The following is a 15,524-nucleotide window of genomic DNA, read 5'->3' as shown; positions in this document are numbered from 1 at the left end:
GTATTTATTTGGTCACACCCAGCCAAATGTTTCCTTACTAAATTGAAATAAGTGCTGGTTCCTTCAATGAGCTACAGAGATCTATGGCATAATTTCAGGTGCTCAATCACAGACAGTAAGCCCCAACAATGGAAGTGGGTAGAGGATCAGCAATGGTGGCTATACCAGAGTGAATAGGAACAAAGAGGGAAGGGAGTTTACTGAGCTGGGCAAAGTTAATTTTTTATGACTGAAGCAATGGATGAAATTTGGAAAGAACAGCTCCTGCTTGTAGCCTGCTCTGATCTTTATGGAACCCCTTCCTGTATACACACCCATGCACACTTGTGAGCGTGGACAGCCAACATGGAATGGTGATGATTTCTGTCTTTGCTTTCAGTAGAGCATCTTTAGTGGCTGGAGCCTGCTCCAGGTTATTGGCAGGTGCTTTGCTCACTAACAGACTTTATGGCACTAAATTCCATTAAAGTGAGCACCACCTACCTGAATCACAGAATGACAGGTTGGAAGGGACCCCAAGAATTATCTGGTTCAACCTTTCTAGGTCATAGTAGCATTGAAATGAGCTAGCCCAGCACACTGTCAAGCTCAGTCTTAAGACTGTCCACTGTAGGGGAATCCACTGCTTCCCTTAGGAAATGATTCCAATGTCTCACTGTTCTCATAAGGAAACATTTTCTTCTGGAGTGCAATGGGAATCTCCTTCCCCTCAGCAGTAACTTGTCCCCATCAGCCCCTGTCTTTTCCATGGGTCTCCTCATCAAAAGGGAATCTCAATCCTCCTGGGAGCCACCCTTTATGTAGTGCTCTATGGCAATAAGGTCTCCTCTCAGCCTTCTCAAGGCTACACAACCCCAGTTCTCTCAGCCTTTCCTCACTTGGCAGGGCTGCCACTCCTCTGATTCCTGTGGCCCTTCTCTGGACACTTTCCAGCCTGTCTGCATCTTTTTTGCATAGTGGGGACCAAAACAGAACACAGTGAAGAATCAGGCACTGGACTGGGTACAGGATCTGTACTCCTGAGCTCCAGTTTGGGCCATCCTCCCATAGTTACGTATCTTTTTGTATCAGGCATGGCCTACTAGTAACAAACCCTGGTACCATTTTTGCCATTGACTTGAATTATCATGAGGTTGTGAATCACTGGTTTAGGTCCAGACTTTTCCCTTTCTAAGTTGTTTTTAAAAGCCTGGTTTTGTGTGGATAGCAGTGCAATAGGTTTGGTAGAATTGCTGTTTAATTTACACTAGCAGCATGCTTTAGCAGCTGTTTTATAGCAGTTCTGGTCTAAAGGACTATTCTTAAGAAATCATACAGCAGTTGAAAAGGTGAAAAAGTCTGGGACTCTCCTCACTTTTTTGGGGAGGGTGGTCATTTTGGGTGTTTCTTCTTAAAAACAATTTTGGGGTATTTTATGTGTTTCTTTTAAAAAACAGCTTTAAAATGACTTTATAAACAAACTGAGTTCCTCTGCAGAATTCAAGTGAGTACGAATACCACTTTCCTGGGACTTGTTCTCTGACCACCTGAGAAAAATGAGTTTTCCATCCTCTTGATCACCTGGAGTTATAACAAAATGTGCTGTCATCCGGATTCCTCTTGTGTGAAAGCAGAGCTGCATCATCACACACTGAAAGGAAGAACGAATGACTAAGAGAGCAATCTGAAATCTGGATTTTTCTCCTGCTCCTCAGAGACCAGAAATTATTTTCTGTAATCTTGCTGAAAGTTATGTGAGTCTTGAAGGAGAGATACACCTCCTGGAGCTGTTTAGTTTGAGGAAGAGGAAGCTGGGAGAAGACCTCATTGATGCCTACAACTACCTGAAGGGACATTGTGGAGAGGCTGCTGCTGGTCTCTTGTCACAGGTAATTGGAGGCAGAAGAAGGGGGAATGGCCTCAAGCTGAGGCTGGGTAGGTTTAGATTACATATTAGGAAAAAGTTTCTCACTGAGAGAGTGGTCAGGGACTGGAATGAGCTGCCCAGGGAGATGGTGGAGTCACTGACCCCAGACTGTTTAAGGGTCATTTGGATGTGTGCTTGGGGATATGCTTTAAGGTAGGGTTATAAGTTGGATTTGATGATCCTGAGGGGGGTTTTCAACTTGGATGTTTCTGTGATTCTGTGACCTCATCCTGAGCAATACAAAGGAACCAAAGCTAGAGACCTTTTTGTACAGAATTAAGCCACCTGTCAAAGTCGTGGTGTGAAACCCTCCAGCAATAGCTATGGAAGGAATGGAAAACAAACCCACAAAACTAGAAGGTAATTTGGGAAAACTGATTAGTGATCTAAGACAACTTCAGCTGGGTGTCCAGTCTGTTGCAGATGAGACGAAATGTGGTGGGTAGTGTGTTGGAATCGTGGGGTGAGAGGCACACGAAGAGCAAACACAAGATGGATGTTAGTTAAGTGGAGCTGCTGACAGGCCAGCCTGCTTGTCTGGGGAGCTGCTCCTGAAAACCCTCAGCCAGGCAAAAGCTTTTGTTGATCTGAGGGTGACTGTGCACTGAAGGTTCCCGGGCATATGGCAGTCAGATGATGGTGGTGCAGCTCCCGTGATGTGCTCTGGACTGGTGGAATGGTTAGAGGACTAAACGGGGACTTCACACGAGCGCTGCTGTAATTTGAAGCCATTCTGCAAGCAGACTGTAAGCAGCAAGTACTATTGCTAAGCCTGATAGAAATTCCATCTTGTTCAACTGCCACCAGTTCTGCTGCTGCAGATCAGCAAACCAAGGGAAAGAACAAAACAACACAGAGATCTGACCTGCCTTTATAATGCACCTGAAAAACTCCTTCTCAGAAGAACCCCGAAAGCACAGCTCGGAGATCTTCACTGGCTTCTGTTGCCACATCATTGTGCCCTGAGCAGGCAGCTGATCCATTTGTTCCCTTCCTTTTCTCCTCCTGAATGAAATAGCATATTAGTCACTTTCTTCTGGGTTTCCTTCATGTGGTCTTCCTATCTTTTTGGTTTATAATTCCATTATTTGCTTTAAATCAAACTCACAGATGGATCTATCTCCTACATGACTTTATCTGTGGGAGAGATGCAAGAATTTCTCTCCTGCAGCTCCTTGTGATGCATTTCCAGACCTCAGGTTCTGCCTCTGTTCCTTGATTCTGAGTTCTGATGCACCTAAAAAATTTGCCCCGTGTTTTTGTTTATTTGGTTCATTACTCCTCACATCCTCTTCACGGATCACACTTCCTTTGTTTGACTTTGTATTTTCCAAGCCTGGTCACCGAATCTGGGCAGAGCAGTTCCAGCATCTCTCGCACACAGCTGGTTTTTGCTGTGACAGTGGCTGATGTATGCCTCCAAAGCCAACACACAGGCCTGTGTGCTGAATGCTTACAGTGTCGTGGCAAGCACAACCCATTGTGAGAAATCCTGAAAAAGAAGAAAAAAGGAAAGAAAGGTGGAGATTGGGAAATAGTAAGGGGAAGAAAAGCACTCTCAAACTGAGAAGCAGGCATGCTTCTGAGGAGCCACACAGCATCAGCTGGGAGGAAAAGCTGAAAGAACGTCTCTGGCAGTGAAAGGTTTGAAGAGGAGAGGAAAACACCACGGGCCCCATGATGTCCTGCACACAGGCAGTGTAGCATCATCCCAGGGGAGGGATTACAGAGCAGAGGGATCACAGAGCAGCTCTACTTACCCAGCCAGCCAGGGTGTTCTCCTTCTGGAGGATTCACTCACTGTCTGTTTTATCAGACAGCTACGTCAGGATTGCTCTAAGCCTGCACTTTAATGACTGCTTTGTTTTGAAGCTCTGTGGAGCATGCTGCTGCCTTCATCCTGCTGTCTTTTCCCCGCATCTTTCCTCCACCTTCCCCTTAGTTTTCCCCATGAATGTTTGGTGCATGCTCTGAGGAATGTCTGTTGGTGGGTGTTACTTTCACCAGCTTTCCTTTGCAGTATTGTGTCTATAAACGGCAGACAGCATCATTCCTAATTGCATGTTGCCCCCAGATGCTCCATGGGTGATGCTGATGGATTGCTGTGTGGGTGGTGTTGAAGGGGCTGGGGGAGGGGGAGCTGTGATGCAGCTCCTCTAAGTGGTAGCAGAGGTCTCCTGTTAGGTTGTGCTCATCCGTCCTCGCTTAGTAAAGTCAGCTCAGGAACCTCTGAGGTCGTGCATCACATCTGGGCATTGGAAAAGAGGATGTAATGCAGGAAAGGCTTTGGGATACAACCTGAACAAGTGGGGAAACAGGCAGAGCTGGGGGACACAGAGAATTTACCCTTAGCCTGTTAGTGCAGAAGCCACCCAGGACAGAGGGCTGCCAGCCTACACAAGCTGCTAGATCATACTGCCTTGATTTCAGTTCCTCCCAGCCCTCAACTTGAGACAGGTGGTGTCAGCCTCCTGTGTCAGAGCCTTATCACAGTGGGAGGTGGCACTTGCATGGCATCTGCCCAGCCAGCTGTGGTGGCAGTGATACCTCTGACAGTGACCTTCTACATGGATTAAGATAGCCCTGCTGTGGTTGAGGGTAGACTCTGCTGTGTGATTGAGTCGGGATAGATTTGGCTACCAAAAGCATGGCTGTGGAGCTGGCAGACTGAGACACTGACTTCTGCCAGACCCTCCTGGGTCTGCAGGTCTGGAGAGGAAAGGCAGGAGGAGCACCCACAGACCCTACCTTAATAGACGACAGACCTTTTTTGCAACTCAGGGATGGACATGCTTGCACAAGCATCATGAAGAGGAGGAACAGAAAGCTGAGTGATGCTGGACCTTGAAAGAATGCTCTGCAAACCCCAGTGAAATCCAAGGGAAGGTGAGGAGGTGAAAGCAAGGATTTTCTAGTCAAGTGTTTGTTGGTTTTGCACAGACCTTTACTCTTCAAGGGCTGCTAGGGGATGAGGAAGTGAGAGAGTGCACGTGTGTGAGAGCACATCTGCAGAGGCTGTTTCCTTCTCTGACTGTCCCCTGGTCCTTGAAAGCCTTTATATTTAGCGTGCCCAACAGGTCAGCTGCTGGAGAGACGTGGAGGCAGGCAGGCAGGACTGGCTTTGGGGACTGAAGAAATGGGACTCCATGGAGCAATGGGACTCTGTGTTTTGCATCCCAAGCCTAGTGCTAGACCAGGAATTTGTCCCATCAGGGTGTGCACTGAAACCAGGAAGTGGCTTGGGATGATGTGCAGAAGAGCATTTAAGAACAGAAGACCTTAACAGCTGTGTTAGACCAAAGGTCCATACAGCCCTAAGCCTGTCTCCAACAGTGGCAGGAGGCAGTGCTGGAAGCCTGCTCATGTCCTGCAGCCTATCCTCTCTGCATTTATCTCTGTGTACAAAGACTTTAATTTTTTAGACCCATTTTTTAAATGCCATGAGCAAGGATGGGCAGCCAAATTCCTGGTCTGCAATCCCCAGGATCCTGGCTGGGAGTTGCAATGGCAACTTCTCAGCTATCTGGCAGCCTGGTGCTTGCATACCTGGGTGACCCTCCTGGTCAGCAAGGCTGAGAGGTGAGGGTGACCACTAGTCAGGACCAGAACGGGATCTCTACTCAGGAATGCAAACCACCATCCAGAGAAATGTCAGTAACTACTTTTTAAGTGTCAAACCAGATTTGCTGAATTTCTGAAATGAGTCCTTAAGTGCCAGTTACCCTTTCCCAGTCTCCTCTCCACAGGAACAAGACATTTCACCTGGCTTCTCCTACAGTGGTCTGCAAAATACAGAGAAGATGATGATTAGGCGGTGATGAAATGTGTCTGGAAACATTCACAACCCACCTAAATGTTTTCCTGTTTGACCTTCTTTAGGTGGACCTTATTTAGCAGAAGGGTTGGACTCGGTGATCTCCAGAGGTCCTTTCCAACCTCTACCATTCTCTGACACTGTCTGTCCTATGTCTCGTGTCTGCTACTGATAGACAATTGGTAGTTAGTGAGATGTTTTGCCATTGGAATGGGCTGCCCAGGGAGGTGGTGGAGTTGCCATCCCTGGAGGTGTTCAAGAGAAGACTGGATGGGGCACTTAGTGCCGTGGTCTAGTTGACTGGATAGGGCTGGGTGCTAGGTTGGACTGGATGATCTTGGAGGTCTCTTCCAACCTGGTTTATTGTATGATTCTATGTTCCCTATAATGTGATGAGAATATCTGTGGGGGAGAGAGAGAGACCAAAACTGTACACTGAGATCCTGTAGATTGGGATTTAAGAGAAGAGATGAGCACAAACCTGAGCAACATAGCTAAATATTGACTCTTTGGGCTAGCTGAACACCACATGAAAGGGTTTTGGCCCAGCTATTCAACACAGATATTCCTTGAATGACATCTGAAGAGGGAAAAATGCTGCTTAAAGAGATTCTGAGAGGAATCAGCTCAGGAAGGAGGCTGGAAGCCAGCAAAGCCTCTTCTTGTGTCCTTTCACAAGCAATGCGCTTTTGCAGGCAGTGCTCTTCCCTGATCATCACCAAGATGAGGAGAAAGGGAAATATAAAAGCAGAAAAGAAACAGTGAGCAGTAAATAAAAACACAGGAGGCAGCAGTAAAATATGTCAGTTCTTTTTTTGGGGGGGGCTCAAAGCAACTGCTGAGGAGTTTTGTTCTGGGAACAGAAAGTGCCACAGCAGGATGGGAATGCTTGGCTTGGGCGAGCTGTCATATCTGTCATCATTATAAGCGTGGACAGATGATGATGATCTCTCCATTCTGCTTCTGCTTTTTCTCAGTCTCCAGAGATGCTGTTCCAGCTGTTTTCACCACAATATTTATTCAGCTAATTTGTCCACTTTCCCTTCTCATTTTCTTACAGCGCTTCTTACCTTCACTGAGCTGGTACCATTTTCTCTGTGCCCACTGCTGCTTTCAGCTGGAGATGCTGACCACTTCCCTGTGCCAGTGATATGTTACTGCCTTCCTCCTCCACTGCTTTTCAGCTCATCTTTCCTGCGCAACACAACTTTCCATGGTGTGTGAAGCAAGGGGAGAAAAGCATACAGCAACTGAGGGCTCCTGAGTGAGTCACTTCCCATAGCTACAAGCTCCATCTTCTCCTCTCATGACTCCCTCTCTGCACCCATTCCTCGGGGGACTGACCCCATGTTTATCCCCTAGCCTGCAGCAGCAGCACATCTGAAACCAGGCAGCTGACACCACAGCTCCTTCCACTACTGCTGTAGGATTTGAAGACAAGCAGGTTTCACAAGGCTGCAGCTGAAGAGAAGTTCTAGAAGCTGATTCCTCCCCAGAGTTTTTGGAGATCTGTATAATCGCTGATGCTTTCTGATAAGATGAAGAAAGGTACACAAAGTCCTTTTTAATCTTGCTTTCAATTGATAACTAAGATATAGCAATTGGGCTGATGGCAGCCTGTGTCTGAGGAGAAACCATTTTGATGGTTGTATTCAGTCAGTGTAAAGGTTTTTTCTGGCTTCCTGGAGAGGTTATGGAGTCTCCTTCTCTGGAGCCTTTCAAGCTTTGTCTCGATGTGTTCCTGTGTGACCTGCACTAGATTATGATCCTGTTCTGGCAGGGAGGTTGGACTTGATGATTTCCAGAAGTCCTTTTCAGTCTCTAACACCTTGTGTTCCTGTAAAATGATTCTATGATTCTGTGATTCTATGAGTGAGATTTATGTGTGGCCATTTGGTATAGTTGAAACAGACTGAAGCTCTATATCAGGACATCTTCCTTATGAGGAGAGCCTGAGGGAGCTGGGGCTCATGAGCCTGGAGAAGAGGAGCCTGAGATGTGACCTCTTTAGTGTTTATAAAGATGTAAAGGTGAGTGCCAGGAGGCTGGAGCCAGGCTCTGCTGGGTGATGCCTAATGACAGGACAAGGAGCAATAGGTGGAAATTGAGGCATAGGAAGTTCCATGTAAACATGAGGTGGAATTTTTACCCTGTGAGGGTGACAGAGCACTGGAACAGGCTGCCAGGGAAGCTGTGCAGTCTCCCTCTCTGGAGATACTCAAAACCTGCCTGGATGTGTTCCTGTGTGATCTGGTGTAGGTGATCCTGCTATGGCAGCGGGGTTGGGCTGGATGAGCTTTCAAAGTCCTTTCCAACCCCTGACATTCTGTGATTCTGTGATCTAGTGCCATGCAGAGCCTTAAGATTGTGACAGAGCTTCACCTGGGAGCCTGCACTGAGAGCATGCAGCCCTTCTCACCAGAGCTGGTCCTACCTGCTCACCACAGCCTGCCGAGCAAACAGCCACCCGAGCAATTGCTGTGAGGAGCAAACACCACAGTGATGGATGATGTCCAGGTGTGACCCTTCACCTCTCATGGTAGCCAAAAATCTTTGTGGGAAGAGTGCATGATGGAACATTATGGGGTAATAAGGAAAAACCCTCCCAACCTCCAAAAAGAAAAGCTGATCAGTCAGGTGAAGGATTCTGTTGTTAAAGTATTAACTGCTTTAAAAATACACAACTGTCTGACAGGCCACACCTCAGAGGGCTAATGATAAAGCCACAGCTGGCTGCAATGGCTCAGTCCAAAGGGCAGGCTGCTTTGCCTCTGGTTGCAGGGCATAGCTTCAGTAAGCTGCTGCACTGGGTGCAAGAAGCTGAGCACACAACCGTGCTCAGAGGCATGGTGGAAACTTGACATTTCCAATGCAATACATTTGTTTTTCCTGTGGCTTGAGGCTAATCTACTCCTGTGCTTGCTGCTGTGTCACTCACATTGGAGCAAAGTCAGCGTGGGAGAAGATGACTTTTGTGTCTATTCTTGGCACTGCCCCTAAGGAGAGGGAGTTTTTATTAAAAATAAATAAAAAAAGAAAATAGACCAAATCACAGGAGTCTTAGCTGAAAACAGTGAATCACAGAGCCACAGAATGTTAGAGGTTGGAAGTGACCTCTGAAGATTGAGTCCAACTCCCCTGCCAGAGCAGGATCACCTAAAGCAGATTACACAGGGAGCCAGAGGGAAAGGAAACCTGGGAAGGGCCTGGAGAATAAATCTTATTGATAAAGCAATTGAAGGAGCTGGAGATGGTTAGTGTGAAACAGAGGAGGCTGAGGGCAGACCTCATGGCTGTCCACAGCTACCTGAAAGGAAGTTGTGGAGATGCTGGTGCTGGTCTCTTCTCACAGGTAGTGATGGAACAAGAGGGAAAGGCCTCAAGCTGTGACAGGGTATGTTTAGATTGGACATTAAGAGAAAGTGGTCGGGCATTGGAATGTGCGGCCCAGGGAGATGATGGAGTCACCAATCCTGGATGTGTTTAAAAGTCATTTGGATGTGGTGCTTGGGGCGATGGTTTAGGGTGAACCTTACTGAGTAAGGTTGGACTTGGTGATCCTGAGGGGCTTTTCCAACCTGAATATTTCAGTGATTCTGTGATCCAAGCAGACTTTGAAAGTGTTTAGAGTCTCCATCTCTCTGGGCAGCCTGGTCCAGTGCTCTGCTACCCTCAAAGTAAAGAGAATGACCAGGAATGAAAGCGTCATCACAGGACAAGAGGAAATGGTCCCAAGTGGCACCAGTGGAAGTTAGGTTGGATATCAGGAAGAATTTCTTCACTGAAAGTGTTCTCAGACATTGGAACAGGCTGCCCAGGGAGGTGGTGGAATCACTATCCCTGGAGGTGGGAGAGTTGTGTAGGCCTGGTGTCTAGGGACATGGTTTAGGCAAGGACTTGTCAGTGTTAGGCTAATGGTTGCGCTCAATGATCCTAAAGGTGTTTTCCAGCCTAGGCAATTCTGTGATTCTATGACTCATGTTCATCCCCATCAGTACAAAAGATTACTTCTCTAGTGCAATTGGTGTGCTGTGTGTAAGAGGTTTTGAATCCCAGTTTTGGAATCAGCCACCTGTTTCCCTTTGCTGACCTCCTTCTACCGCGGTAGTAACTCCTAACATATGGATCCCACGTAGAAGAAAAACGGTAGAGAAAGGGTTGTGCTTGTCATGTTTTTTTTGCTTCCAGCTCTAGCATCTCTGAAATGCATGCAGCCATCTCTCTCCCTCCAGATACAGCTCTATCATGTGCTTTGCACCTTTAAATGTGCGAAGCATCCTGCCTGCCTGGCAGGACTCTGAGATTCAAGATGGAAGAGACAGGCTTTGTTTTCTCCCTCATGGAAATTTTGCATTCAGCCCTCCTTTACTGCTACACTGGCTTGCAGGGAGGGTTGCTAAACAACCCCATCCTCTTTCCCAGTTCCTTTACACTTTCTGCAGGCACAGAACAAGAGACAGATTCTCCCCCTGCACAGAGAAATGCCAGGAGAGGAAAACCTGCTAATGCTCAGCACGGGAAGCGCTCTCTGCAGAGCCTTCTGGCAGCAGGCAGAGAGGCTGAACGCTTGCCTGCATCTGAAACTGCAAAACAAAGCAAAGAAACTAGGCAGGCATTCCTGAGTGCAGGACTGCTCCTGCTCCTCGCCAACCTGCTCCCAGCCAGCACAACGATGCAGGCACACTGCTGCCTGGGCAGCCCACAGGTATGGCTGCACCTTGCAGATCAGGCACTGGCCAGTGTGTTTTTTATAGTTTCTTTTTTCTTCCTGCCTGGCTCATCCATGTTCTGGACTAGAAGAAACCAAGAATATTGAGAAGGTCATTCTTGACCTGGGGTAGGTTACTGGTTAAATTGGTTCAGCAATGATCTGATTTTGTAACTTGTTCCGCATGAGCAAGCAAAGGGACTGCAGCCAGCAGGGAGCAAGGCTTGGCTGTGTCCCATGGGGGTGGCTTTGCTACACGGTGGCCAGTTCAGAGCTCTGAGTTTTCCAAGGATAAGGTTCCTTTTCCCCACTCTCACATGGGCTTCAGAAGCTGTATGGTGGCTTTCTGAGAGGAGGCAAGTCCAAGGCCAGCCAGCCTGAATGAGGCCACATTAGTGCTCAGGTTTCTTTGTGTGGTCAGAGGCTTACCCACACCATCGGTCTTGATGAGTTCAAGAAGAAGTGATGGCAATTTGTGGGGAGGCCTCCAAGCTCTCAGATGAGGTGTGGGCTGACTGTGGTTGGGGCTGTGCTCTGTTTTCCCTCCACACAAGTGACCTCCTTGGAAAAAAAAAACAGCCCAGAACCAGGGCTTATGTCAGAGAGAATTCTGCATTCAGTAAGCAGAGATGCAGCTGCTGCATGTGTAGATGTGTGTGTAGTCAGAACAGTAGTGCTCACACCACCGACTTCCCTCAAGAGTCCTGTTGCAGGAGGACAGTTATAAATAACTCTTTGACCACTATAATTGCTCTGCCAGTACAAGCTGACAGAGAAATGCAGTGACTCAGCACATGCCTGAACAAGAGCCTTTCCCAGGCAGCACCTCCCACCATATAAACGTCCCCACAAAGTCATGTAGGTGCCTGGTGGGACAGCAACCCCCATCTGGCTGCTGCTGCAAGCTGGCATAAGCCAGAGTGGATCAAAATTCAGGTTTCTAAAACACACTGGAGATAAAAAAGCACTGCTTAGGTGCTAGGTAATATTTATTTCAGTACTCCTGGCTATAATTCCAATTGCTGTTGCAAGGGCTGGCAGTGCCTTTCCTTGCAGTGGTGCTCTGGGTGTTTCTTGTGGAGAAATTGATGTTCCACCACTTCTACAGAGCCACAATGGTCTTTACTGAGTAAGATGATCATTGACAAGTGGAATAAAATTGTCTCCTGTGCTAATCTTCACAATGTCTGCTGCTGCTTCTTCCTGCCATGGTCTTAGTGTAGAAAACTCCCTGGCCCAGTACCAGCTAGGAGGCTACAGTCCAATATTTTGCTGCTATTCCTGCAAGGATATTAATTAATTTTGGTAATTACATGTGAGGTTCTATTTCTTATTTTAGAAATTGCCTTCAAAATAGTAATTAGGAAGCTTTCTTTCTTAGTTTTCTCCAAGAAGATTCTACATAGAATATAGAACTTCGAGATGTGATTTGACTATTAGCACTTGGAACACCAAAATAGCTAAAAATGAATTCAAATGTAATTTTCTTGAGGGAATCATCCCTCTGTTGTGCAGATCCTTTTTGCTATACGTCTCAGGGTCTCTTTTACCTGTGTAATTTGAAATTATTTTAGGGGGGGGAAATCTGCCTTTGTTGTTTGTGTAAATGTCAGTTCTTTTTACTCTGCCAGTTCTGCCTCTGAGACTGCTTTTTCACAGAATCATCACAGAAACACAGAGTGGTTTGGGTTGGAAAGAACCTGAAAGATCAGCTAATTCCAACCCCCTTGTCGTGGGCAGGGACACCTTCTACTAGACCAGTTTGCTCAAGATCTCATTCAACCTGGCCTTGAATATGTCCAGGGAGGGGGCATCCACAACCTCCCTGGGCAACCTGTGCCAGTATCTCACCACTCTCACTATCAAGAATTCTTCCTAACCTTCAGTTTAAATCTTCTCTCTTTCAGCTTCAATCCATTACCCCTAATGCTATCACTCCCAGCCCTTGTCAAAAGTCCCTCTCCAGTCCTCCTGTAGCCACATTCAAATACTGGACGGCTGCTATGAGCTCTCCTCAGAGCCTTCTCCAGTCTGAACAGCCCCAGGTCTCTAGGATTGTTCCTCTGATCACCTCCATGGCTTTCTCTGGACTCACTCCAACAGTCTGAGCTCCTTGTGCTGGGGCACCAGAATTGGACACAGTACTATTTTCTACTATATTTCTGCTCATGTTACTTCCCCCACGTCATTGCCAGAACTTCACTCCCTAACTGTGCAGGAGCCCATGCAAGCATTCGCAGCAAGTCTGCTTAGCTAGCTGGCCCCAGTGCAGTGCCCTGTTAGATATGAAGGTACCCAATGGTGCTGGTCTCTTTCCAGCAATGGCAATGGCAGAACATACACTGATGCATCATACTTCTATATCAGTACAATTGCACATGCAGGAAGTGTTTAACCAATGGAACTAGTCTGGTAAAATAAACCAATAGCCTGCCCAACTATAATGGAAGAAAATCAGGGAGTAGACCAAGAATTGCTGGTTAATTCTTTATTACTCTGTTTCCAGCTGCAATGGAATTTCAATACCACATTTTCCCTTGGGAGCTATTCTCATTTTTTAACCCTCCCTCCCCTCCTATAATATCACAGATTTATTCTTTCTGAACACAATGACAACATCAGTTACAATGGGAACAGTTTTGTCTTTGCCCTGTGTTCCACAGGGACGTGCCTCTAGAAGTCAAACACCAAGCTGACCTCTGAGGGTGAGCAAGGTGTGGCAGCCATGATGTCAGCCTCCTGCATCAAGAGAAAAACCTCACTTTCCCACCCCCCTAACGGCAGTGCTCATCCTGGAAAGGTTTTAGAGCTGTGTGTTTAGGTATTTTCAGTGCTGCCATGCACTTTGTTTTCAATGGGGACGTTATATTTAGCAGCTTCTCAAAACGTGGAGCATGTGTTACATTTCTTTTGCGTAATCCATCAAGACTAATTTGATTTGAGACCAGTGCCTTCCTCTCCCTCCCCCCCCACCCCCCCATCTGTTTGGGAAAGTGCAGTTGTAGAGACATCAGTCATGTAACACTTTCTGTGAAACAGCTTTACTGACAGTTGGGAGTTGTCAGTAACCATGTGGATTTCAAGCTCTCAGTCTGGCTACAACGAGAAAAACCCTCTGACACATAATTTCCACAGAGCCACAGAATTTAAGTCTGGAAAGACCCAACACCATCATCTCGCTGACCTCAGGCCTAAGCAGCCCAGGAATAAGTCATGCTTCAAGCCTAACAGCTGTGGAAAACACCAGCTTTTGGGACAAGCATACACTCCGTTTAACGGCGTGCACTTGCCTTTCACCAGTAATGTATTTAACAACCCTTGCTTAGCTCATATTCATGTGGTGTACGTAGCTGGGGCTTGCTTCCTCTGCCAACTGATCTAGCTTCAATGTCCAACCTTTGGGAAAGCTTTGAGAGATGAGGAGTTTGAAACTGTGTCCTCTTCATCTCTCCCAGGCACCCAGTGACAGAACAAGAGGACACAGTCTCAAACTGCACCAGGGCAGGTTTAAGCTGGATGTTAAGAAGTTCTTCCCAGAGAGAGAGTGATTGGCATTGGAATGGGCTGCCTGAGGAGTTGGTGGAGTCACCATCCCTGGAGGTGCTTAAGAGGAGGCTGAATGAGGCACTTAGTGCCATGATTTAGTTAATTAGAAGGAAGGTGATAGGTTGGACTCAATGATCCTAGAGGTCTTTTCCAACCTGGTTAATGCTGTAATTCTGAGTCTATGTTCCTTGTCTAAATACACAGACATCACAGCATGGTGGGGACTGGGAGTGGCCTCTAAAGATCTCCTGCTTCAACCCCCCTGCTAAAGCAGGGTGACTGAGAGTAAATCACACAGGAACACATCCAAGCTAACAACCCAAGCTCCTGTTGGGTGGGGGTAGAACAGGCAGATAACCCAGACAGCAAATCATTGGAAGCAGCAAAACCAGACCTACTCAGGAAGAATTATGTCACTGCTGTCCATGCCCACAGCCCTGCTTTGAGTTTGCTCCTGCAGTGCAAGGGCAGATCCAAGACCTGCAGGGCTTGGTATGGGCTCACAGGGCTTGGCATGGGCTTGCAGGGCTTGGTATTGGTTTGCAGGGCTTAGTACTGGCTTGTAGGGCTTGGTATGGCCTCCCAGCATTTAGTATGGTTTCACAGGGCTTGGCATTGGCTTGCAGGGCTTAGTATGGGCTCACAGGACTTGGTGTGTTTTCACAGGGCTTGGTATGGGCTTGCAGGGTTTGATATGGCTTGCAAGGCTTGGTGTGGTTTGCAGGGCATGTTATGGGCTTGCAGGGCTTGATAGTCTGCTGGCTGTGCCTGTGGGACAGAGGTGGAGGAAAACTTGTCATGTAGAAACTGAAGCACCCCTAAGAAATCTTTTTTTTTTTTATCTGGGAAGCAGCAAAATTCAGTTTTGCCATTGTGCTGCTGAGAAATGTGGTGTGGTCTCTCTTCAAACCAGCAGAGATACCTCTGTTATGGTCACCTTTGAAAAGATGTGTAACTACTCTTCAAAGAGCTGTTCCAGCCGCTCTTAGCTTCCCCCAGACCAAACTAAAGAAGCACAGCTCCCTCAGCCCTGCTTGCATCACTTCGGGCCTCTGATCATCTCTGTGACCCTCCACTGGAGTCTTTCCAGTTTCTTCTCACCCATCTTGGACTGCTGGACCCAAAAATCAGATGCAAAGTTGAACAAAGATAAGATAATAACTTCTCTCAGTTTTCTGGCCACTGTTCTCCCAATGTAGCCCAAGATGTGACAGGCCCTGTTCAGCTGAAAGCATGCTGGTGACTCACCTTTGGCCTCATGCCCTCTGTAAATACCCAGCTCCTTTTCAGCAGGGTGACTTTTCAACAAGGTGCTCCCCAGCCTGTAGCGAATCATGTTTTCTTGTTCAACCTCATGAGGTGGCTGTTGACCTAGTTCTCAAGTTTAAAAAGGAGCTTCTGCAATTAAGCTTTGCCATTTGACATTCTAGACAGCTTAAGCCATCGACAAATCTGACTGTGTCACCATCAAGGTTGCTGATGAAGATACTGAACAATATGGGTCTCAGTACTGACCCCTTGGGTGTTTCTCTGGCTGCTTGTGACTTGCC

Source organism: Pogoniulus pusillus, chromosome 23 (assembly GCF_015220805.1).
Source record: "Pogoniulus pusillus isolate bPogPus1 chromosome 23, bPogPus1.pri, whole genome shotgun sequence".
Taxonomy (NCBI): Eukaryota; Metazoa; Chordata; class Aves; order Piciformes; family Lybiidae; genus Pogoniulus; species Pogoniulus pusillus.
Note: the sequence above shows the minus strand (reverse complement) of the source record.